The sequence below is a fragment of the Myotis nattereri genome (genome assembly GCF_964212035.1).
Source record: "Myotis nattereri genome assembly, chromosome: 11".
NCBI classification, from domain to species: Eukaryota; Metazoa; Chordata; class Mammalia; order Chiroptera; family Vespertilionidae; genus Myotis; species Myotis nattereri.
Window position 1 is genome coordinate 78,953,580 of NC_138086.1, and position 25,107 is coordinate 78,978,686.

Sequence of the window (25,107 nt, forward strand, 5' to 3'; positions counted from 1 at the left end):
AAAACAATTCAGTTATAGTTAATTCTTATGATAAAATCCTAAAGCAAGAAGAACTAATCAACGCTGATGGGAATTGGGGTAGTTTTCACCTTTGGGGAAGGAAGTATACTGATTAGGTGGGATGATGGAGATAGCCTGGGGTGCTATTATTCTCTTATTTCTTGATCTGTGTTTGATTACACAAGTGTGTTTGTATTGTGAAAATTCATTGAGCAGTATACTTGTGTATGTCATACATAGATGACATTTTACCTTAAAAACAATAAAAGTTTGGCTTGGGGCAGCATCATTTGAAGAGATACTTAGTGCCTGGATAGTGTGGCTCAGAGGTTGAGCATGGACCTATGAAACAAGAGGTATGGTTTGATTCCAAGTCAGGGCACTTGCCCAGGTTGAAGATCTATCCCCAGTAGGGGGCATGCAGGAGGCAGCTGATCAATCATTGATCAGCTCATCATTGATGTTTCTCCCTCTCCCTTTCCCTTCCTCTCTCTGAAATCAATAAAAATATTTTTTTTTTTAAAAAGAAAAAGTAAGATACTTAGTGACAAATAGACAAAGGGCCACATGCAGAATGTACTTCTGATTCCCTTCTCCTCGTGTTCCTTTCTTTTGCTGCAGAAATAGAAGCTTCTTTATTTACCCCACCGCCTCCAGGAATGTGGCAGGTTCAGAACAGATGGCAGCTCCCTTTCTCTGGGTCAATTTATCTTTCTGAGAATTACCCAGGTGGCCGCCGCTGGATGTATATAGAATGTCCACCGGAAAACATCAAAATGAAAAAAAGGCACGAAGTGAACTAGCTTCTTCTCACTTTGTAACTTTTAAGACCGTCAACGTGAGTCAGCAAGTTTGTGAGTTGGACTCTTCTAGGAGTGGCTCCCGGAAGACGGAGCGGCTTCTTCCAGGAGTGGCGTCTTCTAAGAATAACAAGAGTAGGATGCTGATGCCTCAAGACGCCCAAGTGTCTGCAGAGGAAGAAGATGTGAAGAATGAGGAAGAATTCTGAGATTGCTTTCTGCAGCACCGAGACTGCAAGCAGATGTCATGACATATTTTCAGTTTTCCTGGGTGAATCATGCTCTCCACAGTGGCGCTGTGACAGGTCTTGCATCCCATTTCTACTTGAAATAATCACCCAGTGAGGATGTTGCTGGTACGCTCTGCTCTGTGTAGCCTGCAGCCTGCAGAGCAACGCAGAGACAGAAAACACAGGCAGGGGTTCTCTGAGCCAGAAAGGGGCAAGGCCGGGAGAGGGGAGAGCAGCTATCACCTTGCAATCATTCCGTTATGCTGCCATCCTGCCTTTCTTATATCTGGGGGCTTTTTATAGTCGGGGGGCGGGGGGGGGGATAAGTTGTACCCCGCGTGGCATCTACAATGATGCAATATGGTAAGTGCACCGAGAAGCAACTGTTTAGTTCGGGAGAGGACGAGGGTGACTGGGCATCAGGTTCGCCTGTCTGCCTCATGGTCATTATCAAAAAGGTCCCAGTGTGTCAAATACAGGACACGGCCACCCTCAGTCCACCTTCTCAACTCTGAACGTGGACTCAGGACTCAACGGTGATTGTGCTGCTGAATCAAGGAAGAAATAAGCTATATTTTAATGCTGAAAAATCATTTTCTGAAGAGCAACAGCCAACTTGGTGTAACAGGAACATGGAGGGTTTTTTTTTTACTCAAGTGATATACTCAGCTGAGTGTGCTCCCCACGTAATCTCTAAGACGGCACAGATACAGAAACATGCAGCTTGGCACTCATTGCAGAGGGAGGCTCTGGTTTATGAAAACTATGGAAGCTTTACACACTGGTGGGTAGTTAGAGAGCGTAAAGAGAGGAAATCTAGGAAAATCTCAGCTGGAAGAGGACACCCTCAGAAGTTTAATATAATTTTCTTAATTTATGAAATGCCACTTACTGCATATCTGTTAAGTGGGTTGATCCAGTCAATTATTTGAGTTACACTTCTAGGGACTAAATCTTTCAAAAATATTGAATGTCCTCAGATAAGATTTGACATCTATTGCATAACTTTGCTTTCCTTGCTTCTTGTTGTTGTTGTTGTTTTTCATCAAAAAGAAAACTAGAACCCCTTCAGTACAACTGTTATTTGTATGGAAACAATAGCATTTATGACTACGAGGTGTTCCCCCTGCCTAACATATATGCCCCTCAAATATTTAACTTCCTGAAAGTAGAATTCGCTTTGGGGTTTCATCCAATTGCTGTTGCTTATCCACTGTGCTCACAACCCCACGTCAGAAGCGGGTGTGTGCCGGTTCCCTGGAGGCCTCGGGGCGGACAGCATCAGACACTAGCTTTTGGCTGGGAGGAGGCAGGCCAGAGCCCTGGCTGTTAGCCTTGCTCTGGCTAGATTTTAAGCAACTGCCTATATCTCTCCTGTTCTTCTCCCTGAGCCAACTGTTCTACTTGCTAATACAGGATTTTTACATTTAAGAAGAGGTGCGTGGTTTTATCAGGGCCAGTCTTCTCTGTCTTATGCTCACACGGAGGCAATGCATCTCACTGGTGAGCACACAGGGACACCCCTCCACACATGCATCCACGCACATACACAAACTCCAGACACTTGTGTGGTACATATGTCATGCTCAACCACTGAACCACGCCAGCTGGACAACCTCATGTTTTTAAACCTTACCGGAGGTGACCGGGAAGAAGCTAGGCAGGCAGAGCCGATGCAGCCGGCCTCCTGGTCTCCTTGCTGGCCACGTATCATCTGGGAAACACTAGCTGAGGACGCATCCCCAGCCCTGCCTCTGTCTTGGAACCTTTCCTTCTCTTCTCCTCCCACAGTCACTGAGATTAGTGGGGAAGATGAATGTCACCGAGCCAGGCACCTTTCCCCCAAGTCCCTGTCTTTTCCGGGGAAGAGCCTAAAGCCACGCATTATTGTTGTTTATTGTTTTGTTGAATGTATTGGGTGACATGGGTTAATACAAGTGTATGGGTTTCAGGTGCACACCATCTGGAGCAGGTGTGTAGTGCTCATTCCTCTTAAGAGACAAAGTCGTTCCTCCTCCAGGTGTGAATGAAAGAAAGAGATTGCAACTGAACAGTGGCCTAACTTGTATCCTTTAAAAGCCCGGGTCTCCTGTTCCCTGGTAGTGGATCTCATCCTGGCATGCTGGGCGGGTTTGCTTTTGCCCTGTCTCTGATTGATGCTGAATTAGTATAATAGCTGGATTGAGCAGTGCCTGTCCTGAGGAATAGGAGGGGAGCGGTGGTATCTAACTCCTACGTGCAATGCAGAGGACACCCAGATGCTGTCTGGCCTGGGAACATTTTCTTTGCTGCACCACCCACCTAGACTATTGTTACCAACCTTACCTATTTTATTGGTAAAGACATTTGGCAAAGGTACTTATCTTCCTTCACCTTGGCTTTCTCAAACACCGAGTGAGGGTCTTCATTGGGCACAGAGTTTTGTTTTGCTTTTCCATACTTTCTAAATATAATTGCAGGTTCACGGGCAGTTGTAAGAAATAATGCACTGATGCCAGATACCCTTCACCCAGTTCCTCCCAGCTGCAATGTCTTGCCTAACTCATATTGATCCTCTCCGCTGACCTCCTTCCCTGCTCACCAGGGTTACTTGTGCATGTGTGTGTGTGTGTTTCTATGCAGGCTGGGAGGCTTTTCATTGCCTAGCACTTACCTACCATGTGGTAGGTCTTCAAAATTGTTTTTTTTCCCATTACAATTGACATTCAATATCGTATCAGTTTAGGTGTGTGGCACAGTGATTAGACATTTATGTAACTTACGAAGGGATCCCACTAAGTCTAGGACCCATCTGGCACCGTATGTAGTTATTACAATATTATTGACTACATTCTCTAAGCTGTTCTTTTTAAAATATATATTTTTTTATTGATTTAGAGAGGAAAGGAGAGGGAGAGAGATATAGAAACATCAATAATGAGAGAGAATCACTGATCAGCTGCCTCCTGCACGCCGCTCACTGGGGATCGAGCCTGTAACCCAGCATGTGCCCTTGACCAGAACTGAACCCGGGACCCTTCAGTCGGCAGTCCAATGCTCTATCCACTGAGCCAAACCCCCAAAGCCCCTAAGCTGTTCTTTCCATCAGTTACTGTTGTGTAGCTATCAATGTGTACTTCGTAAGCCCTTCACCTTTCCTCACAGACCCCGGCTCCCCCCTGCCATCTGGCAACCATCAGTTTGTTCTCTGTATCTGTGAGTTTCTGTCTTGTTTGTTCAATTATTTCTCAACAACTGATTATACTAAACAATCTTCACCTCGCTAGTCTTTCCTCTCCCTTTTCTCCAAATGGGAACCTCTGGGGACTCATAGCCTTTGAGGGTTTATCACGATAAAAATGCGGATTTGTTCAAGGATGTGGAACTCACACTCCACCTCTTGTTCTGCTCCCAGGCATTCACAGGAGGAAGTTCACAGGAGTAGCAGAGGCAGGGCTGGACCCCCGATCAAATGCTGACTCCTCCCATCATTCTTGTTCCCTAAACTTGTTAGAATGCAAGAGCAATATGGAGACCGCTCCTTCCACTTCTCTCTGTGCACACATACCTGGGATCCTGTTAAGTCACAGGTCTTGATTCAATGGGTCTGGAGCGAGGCCCTATCCTCTGCATTTCTAACCAGTCTCTAGGTATGCTATGCTGCTGATTCACCACCAGCATCGCATGGAGCAAGAATCTCAGACACTTGCTGAAAATGTAGATTTCTAGGGCCTTCTTCCCAAGATTCTCGTTCAGGAGAGATGGGGTGGAGTCTGGGAATGTGAATTTTATCACATATTCCTAGCCAATCTTAGGGTGCGTTGCCTTCGGTGATCACTGGACATTACCTCTGTCCAGAGTTCCCGATATCTCCTGGTTGCTTTTAAACATACACCGATTTTTTTACCTTAATATTGTGAGTCAAAGGTTTGGTGCCATTTTGCTGTTGTTACTGTTTTGTGTTGTGTTGTCTTGGTTTTTGCTTTTGTCATTTTGTTTTAACTTTGGGTTGGCTTTTGTTTTTTGAAGGCCCAAAATCCTGCAGGAGCCAGGCCAGAGTTCTCCATTGGTTGGGCTTCATCCTGTGCACCTAAAGGTTGTGGGTTCGATTCCCGGTCAGAGCACATACCTGGGTTGCCGGTTTGATCTCCAGTGGGGGCATGTATGGGAGGCAACCGGTTGATATTTTTCTCTCAAATCAATGTTTCTCTCTCTCTCTCTCTCTCTCTCTCTCTCTCTCTCTCTCGCCCTCTCTCCCCCCCCGCCCCGCCCCTCTCTCCCCTCTTGCCTCTCTATAAGCATGTCCTCCAGTGAGAAGGAGAATCTGACTCTTTTGCTGAAAGTTTAGTTCAACTCACAGGAGCTTTAAGGTGTTCAAATAATTTCATTGCCATTCCATTGGACGCACAGAGATCTTATCAGCGCTTCAAACGGCCTCCCTAAACCTGTATGTGACAGCTCTCTTTCTGATCTAAATAAGTAACACATTGGATTTGCAACCAGAAATTTCTTATCATCTTGGCATTTACCCTTCTCAGGTCCAGATAAGACGCAGTGCTTAATCCCCTGAAGATACGGACAGTTATGGGAGCTGGGCGTATTGATAAAGGGGAATGGAGGCCAGAGAGCAACGGCTGGGTTCAACCGAAGAAGCTGAAGCTGTATACATTATCAAATAACGTGGGAATTGCAAAATATCCCATTATAAGCAACTCGTGGGAACCCCTGATGTTTTAAATTAGCCATGAAATGTGACTTGCTTTGTAATATTTTGGAACTTCTTAAAATCCCAGCTTTTAAATTGAACTTGTCCTATATGGCAGCAACACAGCAGGCCTACAAAATAATTTCTATCCACTTGCTTGGCTAGTTATCCCTTTTAAGCAACCCTCGAGGGGAAAAACACGTTAAGCCCCATTTTCCGGATGATGGATTGGAGGTATTAAGAGGACCCAATGCTTCGAATTAGCCACACACTTGCATGTTTTAGCCTCAGTCCAGAGCCCCATCCTCAGTTATGCACTCTTATTACACGGACTTATCTTGAGGAAGAGCAGGGACCCGACTGGCAGGTTACCTTAACCCTCTGAGGAAAGGTGGGGTCCATGCCGCAGCAGTGCCCTCAGATCGGCGGGGTAAGTTCAGGGATTCCAGTCTATTGCATCTTAAAGTCACATTATTTTGAGCTTGCGTGCGTCTTCCAGTAATTCACATGTCCGGACCACCATTTTGGAGGCGGTGACTTCAGTCATTTCCCACAGTGAAGCGAAGCAGAGAAGACGCTGTAATTCTCACTGACGTGTGGATCTGTACCTTGTAACCTGTGCTAGCAAATTCCCTTAACGCCTGTGCTCTTCAGTAAAACAGTGTATACTTGGGTGTGTTATGCTTTTTCTTTCCACCCAGATATTGAAAGTTCTGTCCTATAACCTGGTGTGTTCCATAAAGCAGATCCTAAAAGACGAGGCCACCGCCCTGGCCAGGGGGCTCCGTTGGTTGGAGGACTGTCCTGTCCATCAAAAGATTGTGGGTTTGATAGCTGGTCACAGTGCATGTGGGAGGCAACCGATCAATGTTTCTCTCTCCCAATGATGTTTCTCTCTCTCTCTCTCTCTCTCTCTCTCTCTCTCTCTCTCTCTCTCCCTCCCCCTCCCTTCCTCCCTCCCTTACTGTCTCTCTAAAATCAATAAAACATGTCTTCGGGTGAGGATTTTTAAAATGTTGAGGCCGCTGGGGCCTGCCAGCAGCTGCAGAGACTCTGCAGTGCCTGGCCCTGACCTCCCGCCCCCACCCCTTATCCCAGCCTCTGCCTCAGATCTCTTCCTTTGCCAAAGGACGTAAGTAATCACCCCTCCTGGACTCCACGCAGGCTTTGCAGACTTGGCTCACAGAATTGACTCTCAAAGTGCAGGGCCCAGGTGGTCCCGCTTGTGAGAAAGCGACTTTCCCCAGGGGTGCCTGGCAGCCCCTGAGGGAGGACCTGAAGGGAGCATCCTGGCACCCGCACTTGTACCAGCTCTCCAAGGCTGTCCGTGCCCTCTACGCTGAGACCCGAGGCCCAAGGCCCAGGGGCTTGGTTTGCATCTGCCTGGAAGCTATGCTATTTCCCAGGAAACTGTTTGAGGCCTGGGAGTCGCTGGCATTGCTTCTTTCTCTACAGAGGGAACATCTTTCCCTGCATAAGCTTCAGTCACTTCCTTGCTGAAATAGCTTACCTTCAGCAAGACTGTCTGAGCGGTGTGAGCATCCGGGTTAGTGAGACGGCTGCATGTGCCGAGGCCTGCTCACCTGAATTTCCGCCCCGGCGGGGGCACTCCCTTCAAGAAACTGCTGCTCAAGTTGAACGCTGGGGCTCCCCTTAGATGTATTCTCCCCACGGGAACCCCTGGCAGGGGCTAATGGTGACGGAACGCCTGTGCTTGTGTGGAGGCTGCGGCAATTTCTCCTAGGGAGGCGATGTGCTCTGAGCGTCCTCGCCTTGATAACCTTTCAAGGGCTAAGCTGGATGCGTCCTTTAAACGGCACAGACATTTGAGGGGACCTAGAGCTCATCATGCAATGGCCCTGAGCTAACGGTGGCACGTGAAGTGTCACTCTGAGCCTCTATCGCCCTCACAATGCTGCCATACGTAGTACTAGTGCTTGAGCTTCACAGAGGTCCTGGTCTAGTTCCCTGGAGTCATGCACTCCGTGCAAAGAGAAACGTAACAGCATTATTAACATCGTTGTCAAGAGACGCAATGCCAGGGGAAGTGCTCTTGTTTGTGTGTGCTTAAAGGAGCAGAAGCAAGGCATGTTTCAACAAAACTTCCCTAAAAAAAGCAGATTTCATCGTTTTGAAATATTGTATGCTTGTGTCATCCCCCCTGTTTTGTTTTAATTTCCTAAGAGCTCTTTCTACAGAAAATTACTTCTCTCCTCTCTTTCCATTGCTGCATACATATTCCTGGGCCTGAACCCCAACCTTGGACATGGAGTGGGGTGACCAGGGCCCAGCTGTGTGAGAAATGCCCCCGGGTTGGCTGAGCCTATTGGGCGCATAAGACCTTTCCTCAAAGAAAAGAAGGAAAAGGAAACTGTGGTGTGATTTAGGCCAAGCTTCTCAGGCTCCTGGGATTTGTCTTCTATAAAATCAAAGGATTGTATGAGCTGATCTTTAATGTAGCTGCCCAACTCTAAAGCAACGAGTCTCCATGAAATATTAGAAGAGGTAAAGGAGAAAAGAAAATATTTTTTTTTAATAGAAGCGATATGAGGAGTTAGGAATAAAGGGAGGGAGGAGAGAGAGAGGGACAGGCAAACACTGGTTGAAAGAGCGTCTCACTCATTACCTCGGCTGCTCTTCCCTGACACTGAGCAAGGGAGTACCTTGTCCAATGTACAGAGGAATTAAATAAGCAAGTAACTAACTCCATTAAACCACAAACCTCACAACTAGTTCTCTCACGGTCACACAAATCACAAACATCGCAACTAGTTCTCTCACGGTCAGAGGGGATTTAGAAGTGCCCTTGGCCCGGGCTTGGTGGCCTGTGTTATTCCTGTGTCCCCCTGGGATACGGTTGATGGAGTTACCAGGCGTCAGTGACGCAGGCAGGGCCATGTTGGCTTGGGGAAGCCAGTGGGTAGCGGGCGGTTTATGGGAGGAATGCTAAAGGTGGCTGAGAGAAATCTAGAATGTTATTCCCCTTCATTTAAAAAGCCTCTGAAATATAAATAGCAACTCCAGTGTGACTGGCAGGGCACTGAGCCCAGGCAGTTCCTTTGTTTGCTAATAACTGTGGAAGTTAACCGTCACCTTTGGAGCCATAAAGTTTATAAGTAATAACAATACAAGTAATAACAGTACACGGGCATCTCTGCCAAAATGAACACCCCTTGGCCATCTCTTCTCTTATTGATTCTCCCCTCTCCATATTTTATGGGAGGGTAAATGAATATGGATATTTGACACGTTTTTAGGAGAAATCAATACGTATGCAGCTATTGGCTGAGTTGAATTCTTAGAAGGGAAAAAGGCTGCCTGGGGAAGGCTAATGCTTGGACTTACTTGTGTGCGTGGAGCAGCGGCTGCAGGAGAGTGTCTCTGAGTTAAGTCAGCGGGTAGATCACTGGAGGGAGCTCTAACTGCATCACAAAAGCAGCCCTGAGATCCTTCCTTGTTCTCAAATGTCGCATGCAGCCCAGGGACACCCCCAAATCAGAATCAATCATACATATGGGAAGTGCCTGGACAAGAAAGATGTGTTTGGGGGCATCACAGGCCACATTTGCTGACAAAGATAGGACCACTGTTCAGAACCAGAAATATTTCATTTATTTTTTTAATATTTTATTGATTTTTAGAGCGAGAGGAAGGGAAAGGGAGAGAGAGAGATAGAAACATCATTGATGAGGGAGAATCATGGATTGGCTGCCTCCTGCACCACCACCACCAACTCCCCCCCACCACCACCCCTCCCCCAACTGGGGATCAAGCCTGCAACCTGGGCATGTGCCTTGACTGGGAATTGAGCTGTAATCTCCCGGTTCATAGGTCGATGTTCAGCCACTGAGCCAGCAGGGCAGACCAGCAATATTTTAAACAAGTCAGAAATACAGGATTATATCCTCCCTCCCAGAGAGTTTAGCAGTGACGAAGATGTAGGTGTTCCGATTCCCAATCCAGGGTGCTGTCAGGCACACCAGTCAGCCTCTGAAAACTGAAGTGGCCCTTGCAAAGCTATCCCCATGCAGGCTAGGTTGCATGCAGTATTGCTAAGCATGGGACCAGGATATCATCCATGTCTCTCTACAGTCTTCCCCATTACAGAGCATCCATTACAGGAACTTGTGACACTAATTCTGCGAACCCTAAGGCCAGATTCTGCCTGGCCGGCCTTGACAGCGGCGGTCCTGGGCATGAAGGTTGTTATAATGGGGTGGGATGGGACAGTTATAGAGCATATTTTCAAAATGTTTTTTTCATACAAAGTGTATATTATTAAACATTATTAAGAACATTCAGATGGTGAGAAGAGATCATTAAACTGAATACAGGGTCTTTCTTTTTTAAAAAATGATCTTTTTAAAATACAGGGAGAGAGAGAGAGAAACATGGATGTGAGATCTATTGGCTGCCTCCTGCACTCCCTCTCCTGGGTATCGAGCCCAAACCCAGGCATGTGCCCGGACCGAGAACAGAATCTGTGGCTTTTCAGTGCATGAGCCAATGCTCAACCGATTGAGCCAGGGAGGACACAGGATATTTCTAAGCGTGGGCCACGTGCGTGTGACACACGGATCACACGCCAAGATGCTGGTCCTGCCAGTGGTAGGGACCCTGGATCAGTCTGAGAGCTGCTCGGGACTGGGTTTGACTCCACAAGCATTATCCATGGTTACAAAACCAACTCAAATCAAATATAATAAAATAAAAACCAAGCTATTCCTGCCAGCTCTATTTTTTAAGGGTGAGAAATTGTTTCAACAAAGAAGCTGTGATTGCGTTTGGGCCAAATCCTTAGCAGGATAATTAGTTAAATAGTTTTGGAAAGAACCCTGTGGAAAGTGGAGGTGTTGAAATCCTATGATAATTTTGTTTATACCAATTAAATTTTTCAGTGTGAGAAAAGGCTATGGTTTCTTCCAAATAGTTTCAAGAAATTGGAAAGCCAGCTGGAGACACAATCGGCGGTACCGATACTGACAAGAAATATCTGGAGGATCTGACAAAGTGTGGGGCTTACTCTGCTCCCCACAACCTTAAAATCATTACAGGAAAGCATGCAACAGTTCAACTGTATCATTTCCTTGTGGGTTTTTTTTCATAATGTTTTATTTTTGTTCTGATCCTATTATTCCAGTAGGTGACATTGCCTTGGCAGTAAATACATTGGATTGTAACCTCCAAAAAGATAATTTTTGTGTTTTCAAAACAACTTTGAAACTATTTTTTCCCCTCCAATAATAGCCATTATTCTACACGGAAAGGCTTTATGACAGGTTCCTTGGCATTCATTTTTATTTGAGCTCAGAACTCCAAGCAAATTGTGTTAATATTTTCAGTAGCATCTTGGGATTTGCGTTGAATGAGACGTGGAACAAGACAGCTCCCAGCAGTCCATCTGTTTCCTCCCCTCTTCACAACGCAACTTGCTGGCATTCTGGCTGCTCCCGAGAGGCGCCATCATCACCTTTGAGATGCTGCCTTAGAAGGTGCCTCCAGCCAGTTAGAAGCAGGTGAAGTTGGCATTAGCGTCTCTGCCAACTTCTCTCCCCCTTCCCCAGCTCCAGAGCCTCCTACCCCTGCCTTCCACCCTGGACAGAAGCTTATACTTTGGAACTTTCAAGTTTTCTTTATCCGTTTGTTTTATTTTATTCTTTAAATGTATCTTTATTGTTGAAAGTATTACAGATGTCCTCCTTTTCCCCCACTGACCCCCTTCCCCAGGCCTTTCCCTTTACCGCCCTATTGTCTATGTCCATGGGTTATGCATGTATGCGTACAAATTCATTGGTTAATCTCTCCCCACCCTTCCCTCTGAAATACAACAGTCTGATACATGCTTCAATGTCTCTGATCCTATTGTGTTCATCAGTTTATTTTGTTCTTTAGATTCTACATATGAGTGAGATTGTGTGATACTTGTTTTTCTCTGACTGGCTTATTTTGCTTAGCAGAATACTCTCCAGGTCCATCCATGCTGTCTCAAAGGGTAAGAGATCCTTCTTTTTAACAGCTGCATAGTATTGCATAGTGTGTCCTCCACCAATCTTCTTTCTCTCTTGAGTTAAAAACCAGCCAATCTGCCTAACGAAGTCACTATATTCCTTTGTCTGTTAGTGGGTGACTGCACACAGTAGGGACCTTGGACATGACATGTTAGCTTTCCCTTGATGCTTGCTGTTCTCAGAAAACTTAAACTAAATGCATGTCTGAAAGGTAGAATTTATGTCATGGAGAAGGCCAGAAGGAGAGTGGATTTAGGTGAGGAGTAATTTATTGTGACCATAAAACAACAACATTTCTCACTTTCGAAAGTAAAAGCAATCCTATTTCTGAGGTGTGATATCTCATCCCTTTGAGGATGAGCATGTTGGCTGGCCAAGGAAAATTTGGAGAAGTTAAAATTTAGGGAACTGAGGACAGGCCTTAATTATGGCCTTTGCACTCAATTCACAACAAAAGTAGATTGAATTTAAACTTCCCAGTAACACTGCCCTCTGGGCTAACGTTCTCAGGATAAACTTAAAACTGTTTTCTTACTGAGATCCATTAGTCATTTCCTCCGCCAGCCAACTCTCCTGGGTCGACCCTTTCGTCTGCAGTTCCGGTTCTGCTGTAGGTTACAGTGTCTCACTAGGTCTCGAAGAGCACCGTGGAACACGGTCTCTAAAAGCACCGCCTTTCCCTAGAATTTCAGAGGAAAAAATGACTCTGGAGAAAAAGCATGGCATTTATAGTCTAAAATAGTTCAGAGGATAAGGAAGTCATCTCAATCATCACCATTACTATCACATTTTTTGGAAGTCATCAACTTCTGAATTCAAAATAAAAATTTAATACCAAGATTTTAAGAAATATTTTTATTAATGCAGATGTTGCCATCAAATGTGTGTGAAGACAGTAGGGAGGAATTCCGAGTCTCATTATCATAAGCTCTTCCCTCAGGCGTGCCGCAGAGAGGTCTTATTTCATTTAGCGCTACAATCTACCACGTTGTTTAAGGAAACAAAGCACATTTCTACTCAGGAATCTGTCTTACCCTTTTTATGTGAAATAATGTTAGACCTACGGAAAACTTGCAAAAACAGCATGGAGAATTCCCCTGTACCCTTCACCCTGTAATGGCACACAGTGCATAAACATGACAGCGAACAAGACCACGACGTGAGCCTTGGCAGAATGCTGCGACGTAAATGCAGCTGGCGTTTGAATCCCAACAGTTTTTCCATTAGCGCCCTTTCCAATCACAGACCCCACTGGAGACCAAGACATGCAGTTCGTTGTCAAATCTACGTAGTGGGTCCCCTCCAACGTGGGAAAGTCTCTCGGCTGTTCCTTGTCTTTCATGACCAGAGTCATAGTTCACGCAGGATGTATTCCCACGTGTTGCGTAGTCATTTATTCCCTGTGTTGAAAGAATAGCAAAATTCCCGATATTTGTGAACTTCAAGAGGAAATGTATATATTTTCTAGATATATTTCAAATTATTAGAGTGCTTTTTTTTGCTAATTTTAAACAAACATACTTAAAATGATGAATTAAAACCTAGATGATTTCAATGTTTTTGGAAGAAATTATTTTTTTTTCTGTTGGCAGTAATTTTTGTAATGTCCTGTGTTAAGCAGTTTAAATCCACAGGAAAGTTTCTTTAGGAGTGGCTATGGGATTTACAATTTATAAGCATTTTTGCAAGAAATGAAATTTGTATAATTGCTCTATGGCCTCTGAATCTTAACTTAGAAAGTCTATTAAGTGTGTGGCATAAATTGGCCTGACCAATTTACTCCTTTAAAGAACTTAAAATAAATTTCAGAGTAATGTAGCCAATTCAAATTATGCATGTAAACACATGTATATATTCTGTATTCCTAGAACAGTGCATGGTCCATAGTAAGAACTGAATAAAGACTTATGGTCGCATGAATATCCAGCAACAAATTAGTAAAATACAATATCTAATACACTATATCAATGTTTACAATACATTATTTTTCAGTCGTTAAGATAATGTATACTGCTATGTACTGACATAGAAAATGTTTATGATATACTAGAGGCCCGGTGCATGAAATTAGTGGAAAGCGAGCCTAAGCCGGCAGTTGGACATCCTTAGTGCTGCCGCAGAGGCGGGAGAGGCTCCTGCCACTGGCACTGCACTCACCAACTATGAGTCCGAATTCTGGCTGAGTGGCACTCTCCCTGTGGGAGCACACTGACCACCAGGGGGCAGCTCCTGTGTTGAGTCTTCCACCGGTGGTCAGTGCACATCATAGCGACCGGTCATTCCGCCGTTGGGCTAAAACTGGCTCTCTAACATTCCCCAAGGGGTCCTGGATTGCGAGAGGATGCAGGCCAGGCTGAGAGACCCCACCAGTGCACGATCAGGGCCAGAGAGAGACGTGGGAGGTTGGCCAGCCAGGGAGGGACCTTGGGAGGGCTCTAGGGCATGTCCGGCCCACCTGGCTCAGTCCAGATTGGCCGGACCCCAGCAGCAAGCTAACCTGCCAGTTGGAGCGTTTGCCCCTGGTGGTCAGTGCATGTCATAGCAACTGGTCAACCAGTCAACTGTCTGCCCCCTGGTGGTCAGTGCACATCATAGAGAGTGGTTGAGCGTATCATTAGCATATCATTAGCATATTATGCTTTGATTGGTTGAATGGCCAAACTGATGACCGGATGCTTAGCACATTAGGCTTTTATTATATAAGATAAAAGATAATAAGAATTTGTATATTTGTTTAAATTATGCATATTTATAAATTATTTTTGGAAAATATATATTTAAAATTATGCATGTGCATATATATGTGCAAAGTCATAGACTTGGATATAAATAAACTATTCATAAGTGTTAGTATTTAGATTAGTTGAAGGTAACTAGCAGAGTTCAAATGGAAGCAGTAGAGGTGATCTTTGAAAAAAAATAACATTACCTAGAAAAAAATGACAATAGTTGAGTTTCACTAGTCAATATTAATTGTATTAATATTAATTAAAAGTATTAAAATTGACCATACCAGTGGTAGAAGTTATTATAAATGTTGGCATTTAAAAAAAGGCAAACACCCTTACTTCTATATTTGTAAGAGATATAACATAAACAAATGGCATTGAAAAAATTATCAGATTTTTTTTCTAAGCCAATAAATTATGACCTGTTTGGTAAAGGTATAAAATGGTCTTCTATATAGCATTATAAACAGTGACACTACTTGGCTAATGCTTAAGATAAATAATTGTGGAAAAGTGTTCACATTGACTCTTTGCCAAAAAAAATTATAATGGTTAGAACAGAAGCTTCTATTTTTAAAAATGTTAACTATCATTTTAATTAGTTTTCAGAATAATTCAGTTAGTGTAAAAATTAGTTACTCCTGAAATTAGCTGTAACACACATGTATAAATTCATTTATTTGTTTTCTGCTCTTTTCCCAACATACCCTGTGCATAAAACAAATGTTGCATACTATTTGGGTTTACATATGTTTTTATAGCCTGTCTCCCATTAAAATCATGGACATGATATCAACAGACAAGGCACTTAATAAATGCTCATTGAATGAACTCCTGGTCGTCTGGGTACAGTGGGAAACAGCAGTACAGACACTCAAAATTAGTAGCAAGTAGAATGACAATGGCAGAGTACTATGGACCCAAACTGTGTGATGATGTTGACCAACTGAAAAGTTCCTCAGCTTTTGCTAGCTTTAGGAAATTCCTCCGGTACTTGTGTAACTTTTACTTGCACACAAATTTAAATGGTTTTGTCTCCCAGTATTCTTGGCTGTTATTTTTCCTGCAAACTCCAGCTCTCAAGAAGTAAAACCCTAATTCTCCCTCACCCTCCAGCACCATCACTAGCTAATAGAGTTTTAAGCAAAGGATATATCTCCTCATCACTGTATTGAATTTTAGAATTGCTTCCTAGCACAGTTGTATAGCTTTGAAAGTTTTGTTTGTAGAGTTGGTGATTGGGTAGCACATGTGAGTGAAGTTGTAAAGAGTCCATGAATAAAAAGAGCAGGGAAGGAAAAAAAAGTTAGAGATTGAATTTAAGAATGTTAAAATGCAATTTTAGCTTCTTCTCTGATAACAGGTTTGTCTGGTTTCTTTCTACATTTGAATGAGGGACATGAAAGGCTGAGCTGCTTTTAAGAAAAGCCTTTCTTGTGGTTGTTTTATTTTTTATTTTTCATTCTTTCCTTCTTTAAAAAAATTTAATAGAAAGACCAACTAGTGTGGTTCAGTAGTTGAGCTTCAACCTATGAACCAGGAGGTCACAGGTTTGATTCCCTGTCGGCTTGGTCCCCAGTGGCGGATGCACAGGGGGCAGGCAATTATAATGATTTTCTCTCATCATTGATGTTTCTACCTCTCTCTCCCCCTCCTTTCCTCTCTGAAATTAATAAAAATATATTTTAAAAAATAAAAATAAATTAATAGAGACATTCTTTTCCAAAGTTGAAGTCTTGTAGTAAATACCACATAGCACTCTACCTCCTATGGTGGTTTGACTCAATGCTTCATATTAGAGAAGAAGAATTAGGATTTAGTCTTCTTGCTTTTTTGCAGTTTGTTTGCATAAATATGCAATTTATGGGGGTGATATACTGTGCTGAGAAATTTGGAGACAGCTGCCAGGGCCATCTTGCAGAAAAGCTGTACTCCACCTGAAATTTAATTGAAATATTTCATTTTATTACCATGGATGGCAACACTGGGAGTCAAGCCCTCCCCCCCCCCCTTTGGAATCAGCACTAATTCATCCATGAAAATGCAATTGCCCTATCACTCTTAAGTCTGCCAAGTTTACGACTGAAAGCAGAGAACTGCAAACTTTGCAATGGACGTTGCCTGGAAGAGCACTTCTGACTTCTCACTGGGAAGAATCTTTGTCTTAGGAATTCAGATAAGAGAATTCAATTTACTTAACTAAAAAAATGTGTTTCTTAATGTTCTCTTCCTACATCACCAGACACAAATGCCCGTCTACTGACATCTTTCACCTTCCGCTGATGTTTTTGAGTCAGCCATGTTTGTTAAGTTTAGTTGCTGCAATTGCTGATTTTGCCTCACCATGGCCTTGCCTTAGGTAGTGTTGGTGGAAGCAACATCTTGGAAAATGATGGCACATGCTGGTGATTGGCTACTTTGTTACTTAAAAAAAAAAAAGCTCCTCTTCCATAATAATAACTCTATGGGAAATTTTCTATGAAAATATTGTTTTCAGAAATATATATATTATTATTAGACAAGATTGTAGACATTGTTAGAATGATGAGACTGTTGACTTGGCAAAAATACATTATAATTGCTCTAGTGTGGTACAAATCATTGCTGCTATTATTGCTTGCAATTATTGTATTGATTATTGTATTGTAACTCCAAGAGGAGGGTGTGGCTTCTCCAATGCTCAGCCTCATTGTGATTTAGATATGCATTTTAGCAAACACTTTTTAGAAATAATACTTTAACCCCAAAGAGTAATTATTGTCTAAGGAGAATGATTTGCAGCTGATGAAGTCATTGTCTTTTTGAAACAATGCTGATGTTGATTTATTTGATCTTTATATCTAGTTGCTTGTTAGCTTCAACAGAGCATTAATGGCCACAAAATAGTCCATCGATTAAATAAATGCACGTACACAAATACACACGTGTTGATACCTCAGCTCATTCACATAAAAAACAGTGGAAATTATGTATATACGGAGGGAATTTTTCCTTTTCTCTCCAAGTTAACCAAGAGCAAAGTTATATCTTTGCGTTTTGTCTTTTTGAAGGAGGGTTGAATGAGATGCAGCATCACCTCCATCTTGTAATTTCCATAAACCTCTTATCATGTGGATTTCAATGGAGAATATATTGATGGATTCATTATCCAATCCTGAAAACCCAGGGGATTGAAAGGACTCAGAATAGACATGTAGCTAATCAATGTGCGTGACTTTTCTACTGTGGAGGATCAGGGCCTTTTTGGTACAAATTCCCTTACTGTGTTATTGGGATGAACTCGTCTGCATATTCATGACCCCTAAATCCCAATGTAAGATGCACATCACCCTGTCTGAGTTTGGGCAGCCTTTCTGCTGACAGTGTTCATACTCAGTTTGGAAAGGATTTGCCACTGGCATTGTTTTACCTTCTGTCTTTTAATTACTTTTATTGCCACATAATATTGAAAGTTATGGGCAATGTTTAAATGAATTATAAATGGCCAGAATTATTAAGTAATAAAAATAAATGAAAGTCACTTCATATTTTAATTATTTTTCATTTGTTCTGAGAGATAGAAAGGAAATAAGGACCACCAGGGTCACAGCTTGGAAGGAGGCAAAAGTTTCTGCCTTCAAGTCTTATTCACCCCCAAGTGAGAAGTTGAATGGACCATAGGGGGCTCAACAGTCACAGGACGATGTTTGATTGATATCGTCTTCTCTGAGTGGCTTCCTTTCATGTGGATGCACATGGCACTCACACTCATGAACAGTGTTCCATGGAGAGTGAGTGAGAGGAGAGGAAGGCTGTAGCTGTGAAAGTATGTCCATGAACTGGTCTTCAAGAGTTGATACTTGCTCTTTATCAATGGAAAACATGCAAAAAACACACATATTATTGGCACTGTATTCATAAATGCTAAAGTCTTGGTAAGAATAAAGTAATAAAGGGATTCAGAAACTGGGAAGATAGTTGTGGTGTAGGGTTATTCAGAACATGCTCTTGAGAAAGGTATAGTTTGTTCTGCAGCTGAAAATATTTGTTAAGAGAAAGGGGACTAGGAGGACATTTCAGAGGAATAAATTTGTAGAGATAAGAAAGATTTTGTATTGAAAAATGATATGGAGGGTTTACACTCGCTGGCGTGGCTCAGTGGTTGAGTGTCAACCTATGAACCAGGAAGTCACTGGTCTGATTCCTGGTCAGGGTGCATGCCAAGGTTGCAGGCTCAGTCCCCAGTGGGGCAACCAAGAGGCAGCCAATCAATGATTCTCTCTCATCATTGATGTTTCTATCTCTCCCTCTCCCTCCCTCTATGAAATACATAAAACATATATTTTTAAAAAGAAAAATAATAGGGAGGTTTTAATTCAAGTGAAGATGAACTTAATGAATAGCAGGAGATTAGTGCTAATAAAAATACTACTGGCAACCAACAATATTTCTTGATTGTTTTCCATGGCCCAAAGCATTGTTCAAAGTGTATTATATGTATTATCTCATGTAACCCATTTTTTTAAAGATTGGCAGTGACATATGGGAAGACTTCACATTTATTTTTGAGCCTCTCAGCAATTGGAATTAATGTAAATCTGAAAATATTCAGTGATTTAATTTGGATGAGTTAATGTGAGATGGAAAGGAGGCAGGGGGAGCAGCTGAGAGATTACTCTGAAAATCTGGATGTTAATGAGTTATACCATTCTGCATCCAACGAGTGGAGTTATCCAGTGGTGTGCTGATAAATATTTAACAGTTGGCTCTTTAAGGGGAAAAGCCATGACTTGATACTTTGCCACTTTCTGTGGTGTAAATACTTTCACAATGGCTGACTTCAAGCTACCAATGTGAGGTCTACTGACTCACCAGTTCCTGAAAAGAACAATCAGCTGTTGTAAGCCAGTAGGAGCTACCTCCAGGGCACCACCAAGTTAAACTCAGACATAGAGAAGCCGAAGAATGAATGAGTCCTTGGTGTTTTGGCCACGGAGAATAGAAGAAGAGAATACGCCAAAAGCGGCATCACATTTTATTGTTTGAGGGAATGAGAGCTGTGTCAGGGACATGTAGGAGGGTGTGTCCCGGGGTGCTTAAACTGAACTTGAGTCATACAGAGACTTGGCTCCAGGAGCTCCCTCAGACAAGTATTTGCATGATTTTATTTCTTTGGAGGAGAGAATTTTCTGCCCAGATGACTGGGGAGGCACATGATCCTGTGGCAGTGAGAGGATAGTGTGGCCAGCATCCTTGGTCCAGTTCCAGAGGCCAGAGACCGATGCGAGGACACATTCTTGCTGAAGGGCCTCAGGAAGCACTGTTATTTCTTTCTCTCTGAGGAACAGTCTGGGGTAACGCAGGGAAAGGGGCATTCCTTCTGTCTCTCCACTAACGGTGGCATTCGGAGAGTTGCAGACACATCGAGACACATTCTGGAGATTCCAAGAAATGCTTAGGGGAATTGGAGAAACTGCCAATCAATGTCCTTTGGTGCAGCTGGGAATAAAAGGTTGATGCTCTAGTGAAAAGATTAGAAATAAGGAGGGAAATGAGAGTCTTCAACCAAAAGATGACCCTTCGTGGCTGGCACCCAAGTCAGGGAGATTGAAGGAAGGAGGTCAGATAGTTTCTGATGAAGCCCAGGAGGTTATCCAGAGTCACAACATTCTAAATGAAACTGTTACTTTTCACCAGCCTTGAGTGTATATCCTATATAATAAAGAGCTAATATGCTAATTAGCCAGAACAGCAGATCAACTGTCCAGAAGACCCTCTGGACGAAGCCGGGGCTGCGAGGGCTGCAAGGGCTGAGCCCCTTGCACAAATTCGTGCATCGGGCCTCTAGTAATAGATAAATTCCTTTTCCCCAAGTGTGCCTTAAGGACAACCATTTCTGTGCCATGCTCACTGGCCTCCTGGTTTACAGATCTCTCTGGACTTCCAATTCCTCTTGACTCCCCAACATCCTTGGTGAGCAGGTTGAGGCACAGACACAGGAAGCTTGTGCTAGCAGTCCACGTGCTGTGAGAGAGTGCTTCTGCCTCACCTCCCTATTGGTTGAAGACTCCATAATATGCTGTCCCTGCTGATGTGTTCGTGGCAAATGGCTTCTGTTGTGTTTGAGCAGCAGGGATGACCTGGCTCCCTTTTTCCTTTGATGAGAGTCCCTTAGCATTTTCTTCTTTCTCTTTGTCCTGAGTAAAGCTCAGAGCAAAGAAGCTATGTCTTTCTTCCTTTCCTTTTTCATCAATTTCAGAAGTTCAGTGCGCTGCCTACATGTTCCCTTCCCACACCCTGCTGGAAACCACCTTCCCTCTTGTTCCTGTCAGTCAACTTCCCAATGCTTGGTTAGTCCCTTTGGTTGAAAGTTCTCTTTCCAGTCTTTTTCTATGAAGTATAGCATATCACACACACACACACACACACACACACACACACACACACACACACGTTTCAGCTGTACTTACAAGGGTTACTACATGGCGACCAAGGAGAGAAATAGTGGTTCCATCATGTCCCCAACCCATTCATCAAAGGAAGAACTTCCAACACATGATCTCCATTGATCTTTTCTCTGCTACTCATGGCCTCAGGCCACCAAGTTTAAGATTTAAAAGTAAAGTATTGAGAGGAATACATACTATTTCAGCATGTGCAAATCAGGTATGTTGATTCATTGCTTTTTCACGTTCGCACTTCATTACTTTCACATTTCATTTCTACAGGTTTCAAAATTTTTGTTTGCCTTTACATTAGACTTTTATAGCTCTTTGTTAAAGGAAACATGTTTCCTTTTGTATATTGGTAACTCTTTCTAAAGATTTTCAATTCTGCCTGATCTCCCAGCTCCATTCCAAACCATGAGAGTGATCTCAAGTTTTGCTTTGCAGTGGTTCTCAACCTTCTGGCCCTTTAAATTCAATTCCTCATGTGGTGACCCACCCATAAAATTATTTTCGTTGCTACTTCATAACTGTAATGTTGCTACTGTTATGAATCGTCATGTAAATATCTGATATGCAGGATGGTCTTAGGCGACCCCTGTGAAAGGGTCGTTCGACCGTCAAAGGGGTCACGACCCACAGGTTGAGAACCGCTGGATTAGAGTTTCACTTCAACTTTCTCTCACAAGTTAAAGTTAAATTCATTTTTCCACATTTATTTCTTTAAATTATATCGTTCTCACCCTGATTTCTAAACCTAACCATCTATGTCTAATCTTCTTTAGATCTGCTTCCACTTCCTCATTTTCACAGTTCCCATTTGTCCCACTCACTGGCTTCTTTTACTGAGTATAAAAATTCTCAATGCTCCTCCATCTGCAGAAATAAGCTCTCTCTTGATCTTGTTAACACTTGACATATTTATCCATTTCTCTTCCTCTTATTTTAAGCCAAACCTCTTGTAAGGGTAGTCTGTCTTCATTGTTACCATTTTCCTACTTTCCTCCAATTTCTCAATTTTTAACAATGTTTTCTGCTTCCATCACTTAAAAAGAAATTTAAAAAGCTCACTTGGAGATTGTAATGAGTTCCTAATACCTCGTAACCAGTCCATATCACATTTTAGTCCTCATTTCCTTCCTTTATAGAACTGTAGGATTTGATGCTATTGATAATTCTAATTCTTTCTAAAATTCTCTCTCCATTGGATTCTGCAAATCAATTCTATCTTGACTTCCTTTCTATTTCTCTACTCATGACTTTTGGAATCCATCCTCCAGTGCCTTAGATATTTTCAGTGGAACCAGCTCTTCGGATTTTATTTCTCTCTCTCATTCATTTAGTAAAACAATACTTCATTTAGTTAAAAAATGCATATTGAACACATCACCTTTGAGACATTTAAGTATAAAGAATACTGTTGGTTGCCTCAGTAGTCCTGTTTGAGGGCAAAGAAAAGCCATCTTGTTCAAAGAGATCTTCAGAAAGCTTGAGGACTTTTCATTACATATAAAAATGTCCACCATTCGTTACTGTTTTGGGCTGAGGATTTGATGATTCCCATTGAAATTTAAAAAAAAAAAATAGTTCTCTAGTAGGTTTCCTACAATGTCAGCTACCCCTCAGGTCAAAATAGAAAACAGAAAGCCAACTGATCTAACAGAGCCCAGACCCAGAGGCGTGGAACAGAGGACAGGTCGGTTGTAAGGGTAAGGGAGGGGACTGGGAGAATATTGGGCAAGAGGAGACACAAACTGCAAAGAGTAAACCAAGGATTGGTCCTTGTGGGCAAAATACTGCCAAGGGCTGGGCTTGCCAACACCTACTTTTAAAAGGCACGCCGTCGATATTGTAATCAAATCCCTACGGCTGAATAAGCTCAACATTTTGGAAACAAGAGTTCTTTTCAGAGTGCACGTTCCCACTGGGGGTTTCTTTTTTCTGTTTTCTGAACACTCTCAGGTCCTCAGCCAAAGGGTCTGAGTCACAAGGGACCAGCTCCCTGGAGGTGCTGAGCCTAATTAAGGACAGTAATGAAAATCTCCATGAAAGCCTCCGCTCTGGGAAAGCCATTAGGAGGCTACTAGCGTGAGAGCAGTTTCCTTCCAAGCTCAAGTGCTTCCTTTTACTCCAGTGCAGTGATTGGAAGTGGATATTCTTCGCCAGCAGGTAGCTCCACTGGAGTGGACCACAAGCGCTTTGTGATGACAGGTGATTCGCTAGGCTCGCACAGAGGTGCTTTCTGTCTATCAATGAAAAATGATAGGAATACAGCCCCCTGGCATTTCCAGTACAATATCACTGTTTTTACATTATCACCTGGAATTTGGTAGTCTTGGAAGATATATTTTTAAAAATATTTATACTAGTAAATCTAAAAAAGAAATTTAAACCCTAGCTGGTTTGGCTCAGTAGATAGATAGAGCATCGGCCTGTGGACTGAAGGGTCCCAGGTTCAATTCCAGTTAAGTTCACATACCTCGGTTGCAGGCTTGATCCCTGGCCCTCGTTGGGCACATGAGGAGGCAACCAATGCATGTGTCTCTTTCACATCGATGTTGATATTTCTCTCTCTGTCTCTCCCCCTCCCTTCCACTCTCCCTGAAAATCAACGGAAAAATGTCCTCGGGTGAGGATTAGCAACAACAACAACAAAAAGAAAAAATATAAGAGCCATATAACAGAAACTGTGTATATTATGGTATTCATTGAAAACAACCAGTTTCATAGACTTTTCTTCATTTTAAATTTACTTTCTGCTCATACTATCGTTACCATTGATCTCACCAGTGGGGTTTCACTAAGTTAGAAATTCTTTGTTATGTGAGGTTCTTCCTGTGATATTTATGTGGGCATTTTGAGACTAGGTATCCTTATCTATGTGCACATAAAATTTAATAAACTTAGCCAATTCTTATCAAAGTTACAACAATCTTATCTCCTGCTTTTTATATTTAAGGAGAATAATGCATGTGGAAAACATCAATAAGTAAAGAGTCTTCCTGAACAATCGGAAGGGCACCATTATTTAAGGACTCTTTATATGAGTATTCCTAAAGAATAAGTGTTTTAGCAAGGCCAGCAAAACCAATAAGGATTAGCTTACCTCCAATGCTATTTATGCCCCATAGTTCTCTGATAACTCCAACTGTCATTTGCATATCCAGCTCTCATTTGCATACCCCTTCCATCACCGCTCCTTCCCTCTGCCCAGCGCTTCCTGGTATGAACTGGGCGGTCTCTCTGGGCTGGCTTTCTCACTTCCTTTCTATTAGATATATTTGGTATGAGTTCTTCTTTCTTTAGGAGATGGATATGAATTTGTGGTGTATAACGACTGATCGGAAGACATCACAATTCCCATCTCACCTTATGGTTTTAGCTTCAACTCCTGAAAGGAATTTAAGGTACAATCATGGGAGAGATGTTTTTGGATTGGAACATTTCTTATCACTTTTGATTTTCAAATTTCTAGATCTTTAAATGCACTTAGAGCAACTGATTGAAGGTATAAAATAATTTAATGCTTTTAAAAAATATATTTTTATTGATTTCAGAGAGAAAGGGAGAGAGAGAGAGAGATAGAAACATCAATGATGATAAGAGAGAATCATTGATGGGCTATCTCCTGCATGCCCCCCTACTGGGGATTGAGCCTGCAACCCGGGTATGTGGCCTTGACTGGAATTGAACTTAGGACCTTTCAGTCCACAGGCTGATGTTCTATCCATTGAGCCAAACCAGCTATGGCAATAACTTAATGCTTTTTGGAAACCTCTTATATATGACATAAAAGATTTAAATGATATATAAAAAGTTATGAATATATATATATTTTAAACTTTATTGAGTTGCAATTGACATTCAGTAACAGGCACCTATTTAAAGAGTATAATTTGAAAAGTTCTGACATAACTGTATACCTGCAAGACCATCACCACTATCAAGATGGTGAACACACCCAACACCCTCAAATGTTGTCTATTGCCTCTTTATACTTAAGTGCTCTTTCTTACATTTCCCATCACCCCTCCCACCTCCCAACCACAGCCAAAGAGTCCCTGGTTTGAAAAGCAAAGATTACTTAACACCAGGCTGTCTCTGTGGTCAACACACTTAATAAACACATAGGAATTCCAACCACAAGTGTAACATTGAGAGTTCAATTATTTGTCTGTTGACAAATAGGATAGCTCCAGGCTCGCCCTAAAACAGGAGAGCTATTTTAGAG